This window comes from Anarrhichthys ocellatus, unplaced genomic scaffold (assembly GCF_004355925.1).
Source record: "Anarrhichthys ocellatus isolate YVR2014 unplaced genomic scaffold, GSC_Weel_1.0 scaffold19, whole genome shotgun sequence".
Taxonomy (NCBI): Eukaryota; Metazoa; Chordata; class Actinopteri; order Perciformes; family Anarhichadidae; genus Anarrhichthys; species Anarrhichthys ocellatus.
The window spans coordinates 5,063,339-5,070,594 of NW_022280049.1; the positions used below are offsets into that span (position 1 = coordinate 5,063,339).

General features: G+C 42.3%; 1 protein-coding gene across 1 annotated transcript in view; it reads right to left on the reverse strand.

Annotated features, from left to right (window-relative positions):
• The window catches only part of zgc:165573 (cysteine-rich and transmembrane domain-containing protein 1), a 7,070-nt gene extending 4,651 nt beyond the window's left edge, over positions 1–2,419 (reverse strand). The window contains exon 1 of the mRNA XM_031857701.1: positions 2,274–2,419. The gene's annotated coding sequence lies outside the window, so the exon portion shown is untranslated. The remainder of the gene's footprint in view (positions 1–2,273) is intronic.
• Positions 2,420–7,256: the final 4,837 nt, after the last annotated feature.

Genomic DNA, 7,256 nt, shown 5'->3' on the forward strand with positions numbered 1-7,256 from the left:
AGAGAGAGACAGAGACAGAGAGAGACAGAGAGAGAGAGACAGAGAGAGAGAGAGAGAGACAGAGACAGAGAGAGAGAGACAGAGAGAGAGAGACAGAGAGACAGAGACAGAGAGACAGAGAGAGAGAGACAGAGAAAGAGAGACAGGAGCAGTGACCAATCTTCACACTTTGTTTTTCCTCTTTACTCAGAAACACAGACACACAGCAACATCCCACACTCATGGTTTCTGTGTGCGATGTGTGAAACCAACACGACGCGGCAGAGGAAAGACTTTGGCTGTTTGGCTAGCTTTGTGTCTAAAGGTTAACCATTCCACTCTAGACCTCGTGAGAAGATGTGCGTTTCCCAACCTATTGGCTTCTGATAAGGCAGATCCGGGCCCATCGCAAACCCTCATGCTAAGCCTTCATCGCTGGATCTGCTCATGTAGAACGGCCACAACAAAGGACAGAGGGCCAGACAGAAAACTGCATGTCTGCCAGGCCTTCCCTGGATTCCTCTGTCACGTTGTGTATGTACACTGTAAACATCTAAATAGCACTCCAGCTCCTCCATCCACATCCAATCCTAATCCAATACAAAGCAATGCAGTAGCTGCACACTGAAATGAGCCAAGAGGCGTTTGTCGAATTGGTAGACAGAAAAACGGTTGCCAATTCGTAAAAATAACATTGTATTTATGAGGTTGAAAGTATATTTTTAATCTCTTTGATCACCTAGTTTGGTAATATAATATGAATAACATGGTTCAAGGATGACTCTTGGGTAATGTTAAACAGATACGGAGTGCATTTCATTGAAGAAAAGACAAACAACTGTTAATGTAGTACATCCTGCTCCTACATCAGCAGTAAGCTTCTCTGTGCAGCGCTCCTCAAAAAGATGTCTGTTAACCGCCTGACAGATGGCAAGGCCTCTGTAACTATGGTTACCATGCTCCAGGGGGAACAGAGCGATCCCTGATGGTTTGTTTTTGGTGTACCTTGAGGCAGCGGGGAGAAGGGAAACAACACAATCATCAGCACGCTCTCTCTCTCTCTCTCTCTCTCTGCCATTTGTTTACCACGTGAGTGAGTTAGGACAATGTTTCCACAATAGAATCATGGTGATAATATCACAGACAGTGCAGTTGAGACGTCTCTCTGACAATGGCATTACTGACAAAGGAGTAAACAGGCGTAGTCAGTTCATTAACATATGCGTTATTATAACGGCAGCATTAAACAATGTACAATAAAAAAAATAAGCCACTTAACCGGTGGAAGTTATTAACCTTGATCAAAACAATACCTCTGTAGAATAAAGAAAGGACAAAACAAAGTACCCGATCACGTATATCTAAATTGTGTGAACCCGTTCAGAGCTGCTAGCTTCAGCTGCTGTTAAGCTGATTTAGTAAATGCCATGTACAAAGATCTCACAAGATACTGGGGAAACTTCCCCTTATTATCAACAACTTCCCTTTCTTTTGTAGAGTTTCAAAAGAGGAAATGTAATGTAGAAATCAAATTGAAACACTGGTGCATTTCCTGTGCAGATGGCACGGCATCAGTACTATTTGTATGTGTATGGTATTACACAATACACCAAAAAAACTATTCTTAGTTTCATCCCAAGAAATGTGGCCTAAAAGGCAGGTCTATAGCACAAGGCTGGGGTTTATACTTGGTGTAATTGAGACTGTGCCGACACAAGGGCAGCTCTGTAGCCTCTGTTTACTTTCTCTGCATCTGGAGACATCACGAGACCGGGAGGCCGTATGTGAGGACATAATTAGGAGGAATCAGAAGCTATTTCACACGTACACACGAAGGCAAACACACGGGCTGAGCCAAGTCACGACCAAGTGACAGCAAAAGACAACATATATATTTCATTGAGTGGTTTCAGTAAACAAAAATGTAAAACGGTCTTTGTTTCTACAAACGTAACTTGACATTTAGCGGCATAGCATTCATTTAAGTGTGGCTATTAAGCTAGCTTAATATTAGCTTATTATTACCATTTTAACATGAGCCTTTCTGTATAAACGCTCCATTGATATCAGTGTTGTATTAGTAGGCCTGTTAGTACAACGTTATTTCGCGCCATCAGTAGGTGGGGTTATCAATATAATATTTAAGAAATATTATAAGCAAATAAAAAATTGCACTTGCAGGCCCCAACCCATAGCACTGTTCCGTTTCCCAGGCCCCTGAGTTAATGATGACAGTAATGTTACGCTCATAAACGCACAGAAATAACAGCTCGGGACATGTCTTGGCCACCTACCTTTGAATGAATAGTCTGTTGTAAATGGCAGCTACGTCTGTGGAGAAAGAAACTCCTTCTTTTTTCCGAGTTTGCAAGAATTTGTTACCGCAATGTGCGACCCTCTTGTCTTGTGTCTAAAAAAACCCAGTGCGTATCGCGTTTGCTGGGCGTGACGTCAGTTTGAAGGGTACGGCACGGGAGGCGGGCTAGTGGGCAACAAACGCAGCGGATTGGCTGACACCACTTGTCGCTGCTCATGCGCGTCCAATCACAAGACAGAGCGATGAATCGTCAGCGAAAATAAGTGACTTTTGACTTTTTGGCCAACATCACCCAGCCAGTGATGGAATGAATGCGAGAGAGAATAGGCAGGATGGGTGACTAATAAACGTGAATCATTAATTAGAGACCTTGTTGCTCTCGCCTTGGAATTTTACTTTTGATTTTGATAAGATTATGAAATATTGGCAGCTCTTAACATGAAAGTATTATGTTATACGTAATATAATATACCAATATATAAATATGAACAATTATTTTGGTCCTCTTTTATTTAACTAACGTTACATCATGTGTTTCTATTCATCATTATGCACCTGTTTGTCTAAGGTGCATTACTGGTTTTCTCCCAGTAAGTGTCAGACTACTCCCAGTCTATTCCTCTCTGAAGTGCCGGTTGTTGCTGTTTCTTGCACTATAATGAACAAGCAGTGAGTTGTTGTGTTGTCATGCAGCTAAAACATTTGCCAATGTCTTTTGTTTTACTTGTGTTTTCTGAATTTTAATAATCAGCATCACACATCACTCAGAGAAAGGCCCTACAGTATAAATTCAGCATACGGGGAGCCCCTAAATTACCTGATTGAAACAATACACTGCAAGTGGTTTGCTTGTCTCTTTTCTTCTCTGAATGCCTTTAAACTAATTAAGTGCTTGACAATGATCTGAGTGACAAGCTCCCCATAGTATGCCTGTGTGACTGTGAGATAGTTTTTTTCACGGAAGAGCAGCTGATATCTGACTGAGTCTGCTCAGTTTCTGTTATGACATGAAAGAGCTATGGCTCTCTCTCTCTCTCTCTCTCTCTGCACATGCCGAGCTCTCAGTGTCAGTGTCTCTACTCTTTTTTAGGTGGGCAGCGACGACACAGCTCACAGATGCAAAGACATGCATATGCATACCTTAATGTGAATATGCATACCTTACTGTGAGCGCACGTACATATACAGCACATGAAAGCTAGTAGTGGAAGAGATGTTAATCTATAAAAAAGTATCCTATACATACCGTTAGTGTATTATTAATCTGTAAAGTAACTATTAAATATAGCTGTCTAATAGACACACCCATGCATGTGTACTTCACATACATAAAAAGGGGTCGTAGGGTTTGGAGATAGGTTTGTGAACATCATCTCGGTTCCTCCATCGGACATGGCACTGCATGAGTTCAGTTTGAGCATAGTGACATACCAGCAGCCAGCCAGCTTTACAGCTGCCACAGACAGTAGAATTTAAAAGGAAACGGGTTCTATTCTGCAAGGTGATACCAGACGGTGTAGTGACATAAAAGCTTGCACTATATGAGTGTGTTCAACGACAAGCCTGTAATAGCAGAGTTGTAGACCAGCGGTGCCCCCCCGAGAATCAAGGACCTGACCTCTGACATACACACGCTAAGCTATATTTACAGCTAGTCATGCATGGAAAACATGTTGGTGGAAGGCACTGTTACTGGTTTAAGCAATAGCCTGGCAGCAGCTGTTAGAAGACTGACCTGAGACGGTCCAATGAGGCATGTCAGACATTCTGCAACAAACAGCGAAGGAATCCTCAGCTTTATCCTAAGATAAAGTGCATGGCAACACAGAGTGTTCTGCATTGTCACTCTAAAGCTATTTGTTGTGTAGTGAACAAGGCCCAGGTTTGCTTTCAGTGCAGGTTGAGCCGTGTATAGTCAATTCAAAAGAGTGTTTCTTGTCATTTCCTACACTTTATAACCTTCACATAGTCCTTTGCTGGAAACCTCACCTACAGGAGCTAAACAGATAATACCAGTAATAAAATATACTTGTCTACGATAGCAGTGTAATCCAAGAAACTGAACACAATCTGTTAATAAAGTGCAGCACATCTAAGAACTGAATATACCTTTACTGGTGTACCCAACAGAAGTCGCCGTGTTAAACAGTTGCCTTAATTTCAATGGAAAGAAATGCAAAGCTAAGTTTATGAATGTTGTGTTCATCATACGTGAGATAAACATGCAGTCCACTTCTGGCCGTGTGTGCCAGTGTCTGTTTACATCGTCACCCCAGCAATTTAGCCCGAGCCTGCACCAACAGCTTCAGCAGGAGCAGCTGACAGAAATAGAGCCTGGCCAGCTCTGCCCAACCCTCTTCCAGGGACCAGGCGGGGAGGGGGATGCGAGGGGGGAATAGTTTTGTCTGTGGAAAAGGGCAATGGAGCAAGATTACCAGAGTTCATTGAAACTCAAGGGGGTGGTCATCTGGAGCGAAGTTGTTTGCGGTGGAACAAGGACAACATCTCACGGATGGGTGGCAAACAGACTGGTTCTCCACAAGCCAAGATGAAGCATTTTATGTCGGGAGCAAGCAGAACCTTGTGTCACATTTACACACTCATGGTCACTATTTGGACTCAGTGCAATGGGTGATTCCGTTAAGTAGCACTAAATACTATTTTTTTTTTTTTACCTCTGAAAGGAATGGATTTATATTGTGCCATATAGTCACAATAAAAGAATACGAGGGGTTTGTAGAAATCATCACATTTCTAGACAACAACATAAGCTTTGTCAGATGCATGTCCGCAGACACTTCTGGCCCTCGCTCTGTGATGGATACCTCGTCCAGAAAGTTACTGACAAGCGTATGTGTCACTGTCACGTGCCCAGTGATAAACGTGCCAGCAGGGATCTCCCACTCTGAGCAATTGATCACCGCTGCTACAACTAATTCTCGACATAACCCCATTTATCAGTTTATAATTATTTTAAAAAAATCAACCAAAGGCAAATGACCGCATGTTAAAAATGATGTACATTGATTGGAAGCCTGCAGTGAAAGTCAATTCTATGAGGGCATATTTTTACATGACATTTACATCAAATTTAGGTGGCCGTGTTATGATCATGCTGTGGTGTAGATGCATCAAAGGAAGGCACATTTCTCATTTGTGCATTTTGTGAGTTTTTGTCCAGAGTGAACTAACTTTAATCACAATGGTAGGGGTGCATTTGTCTCCCTTTAAAGCCATGACTTGTCAGTCATGAGAGAGGAATTTTGAGCTAGACAGTCAACAATCCTTGTACCTTTACGAAGCACCCCATGTTGACATAATCTTTGGTTTTCAATGGGTCAGAAGGCTTGTGATGAAGGTAAAGAGGACTGTCTTGTAGACGTGTTGAGTAGTTTTAGACCGTGTCATGCTTCTGGAAGTGTAGTACAAATCAATATATAATCGTAATGCACCTGTGGCATAGCAGCCCTCACCTTCATCCCTTTTTATCTGGATACCAAAGCTGTGTTTGTTCTGTACATTGGTGCCCATCCCATAATAGGACATGGGATGATTACATCTGGTGTAGCAGAAAAACGTGCATGTGGATAAAATAACTCGTTACCCACGCCTCACTGCGTGTCACCAAAAACATTTAAGTATAATTTTCAGTATCGTATCTCCCCCTCTGCCCGATAGGAAATCCCTCAAAACTATGCCACGGGAGCATGTGATGTTTTTCACCTGGCCTTTTTCTCACAGGTGCCCAGAACAAACATACACATCAAACTTGTTCAAACAGTACATGGAGGTCAATCAGCACATTTTAACAAAAACACCCAAGTGATTAAGCTTTACCCCGTCTTTTTATCTAAAAAGTTATCTTATCATTCTGCACTGCAGTGCGGGTCCAGTGTTTGCTGTAGGACACACTAACATTATGGCACACAGCAAGTCGACTTTGCATGGGCCAGATACTGAGCACATGCTCCGAGTCTCATCACGAGTAATTTATTAAATCACGTAAATCAGAGCATCTTGGGCAAAACTCAAGTCGATAACTTTGATGCAACGCTGAGCGGTTGCCGGTCACTCCTGCAAGGCCGTGGGACGAGACCAGCTGAGCAGACTGACCCACATCACTGACTCACTCATGACGCATAGAGACCTGCTTATCTGTTCTCACTCGCTGATATACCATGACATCAGCAGTAGCTTCAAAATCCAAGTTTTGGGGTCCATCAGGGCTGAAACAAATATGCCATCGCTACCTAAACAAACCTCATAAATATTAGGAAATCAACAATTACATACGAGAGAACTGCCTGGTCAATTACCAGCTGGTGCCACATCCCACCCCAACATTACAGAGTGGTTTCAATATGCCTGGTCTTTGAGCTGCAGCTGACCTCATTCCTTAGGACCAGGCCTACTCCTACAGTCAGCCTCCCTAATCTACAGATTAGTGGCTGGAACAAGCAGGCGTACCTAGCCCTGACCCCTTGTACATGGATGGCCTTCAGGTTTTCAGCAACGTGTGCTAATGGTGCACTTTAAATTCACTCCTATTCAAAATTATATCTTTAATTAAACTTGTTTTATTGGTCGAGCATCATCAGATGATCTATTAAGATATGTCCGACTGTTCGACATTCCATCTTGTGCAACATATTATGCTCGTTTGACTTTAACACTAATAAATTAGCCTAAATCTAAACTGCTTACATAATTCAACAGGGACCAAGTCTGTGTGTCTAAGTGAGGGGAGTTCCCACCAGCAGTGCACAAAAACATTCCATACATGAGGCAGCTGCGCAACTCATTAAACATGTAGGTTTCTGTGGCCACATGCTTTTCCATTACATACATTGTTTTATTACACTTTAATAGCATAGTTGCAAAGAACAACAATGTCCTAAACATTGTTTAAAATAGAACGCAATATACATTTAATGACTAAATAAAACACACCCACAAGCAA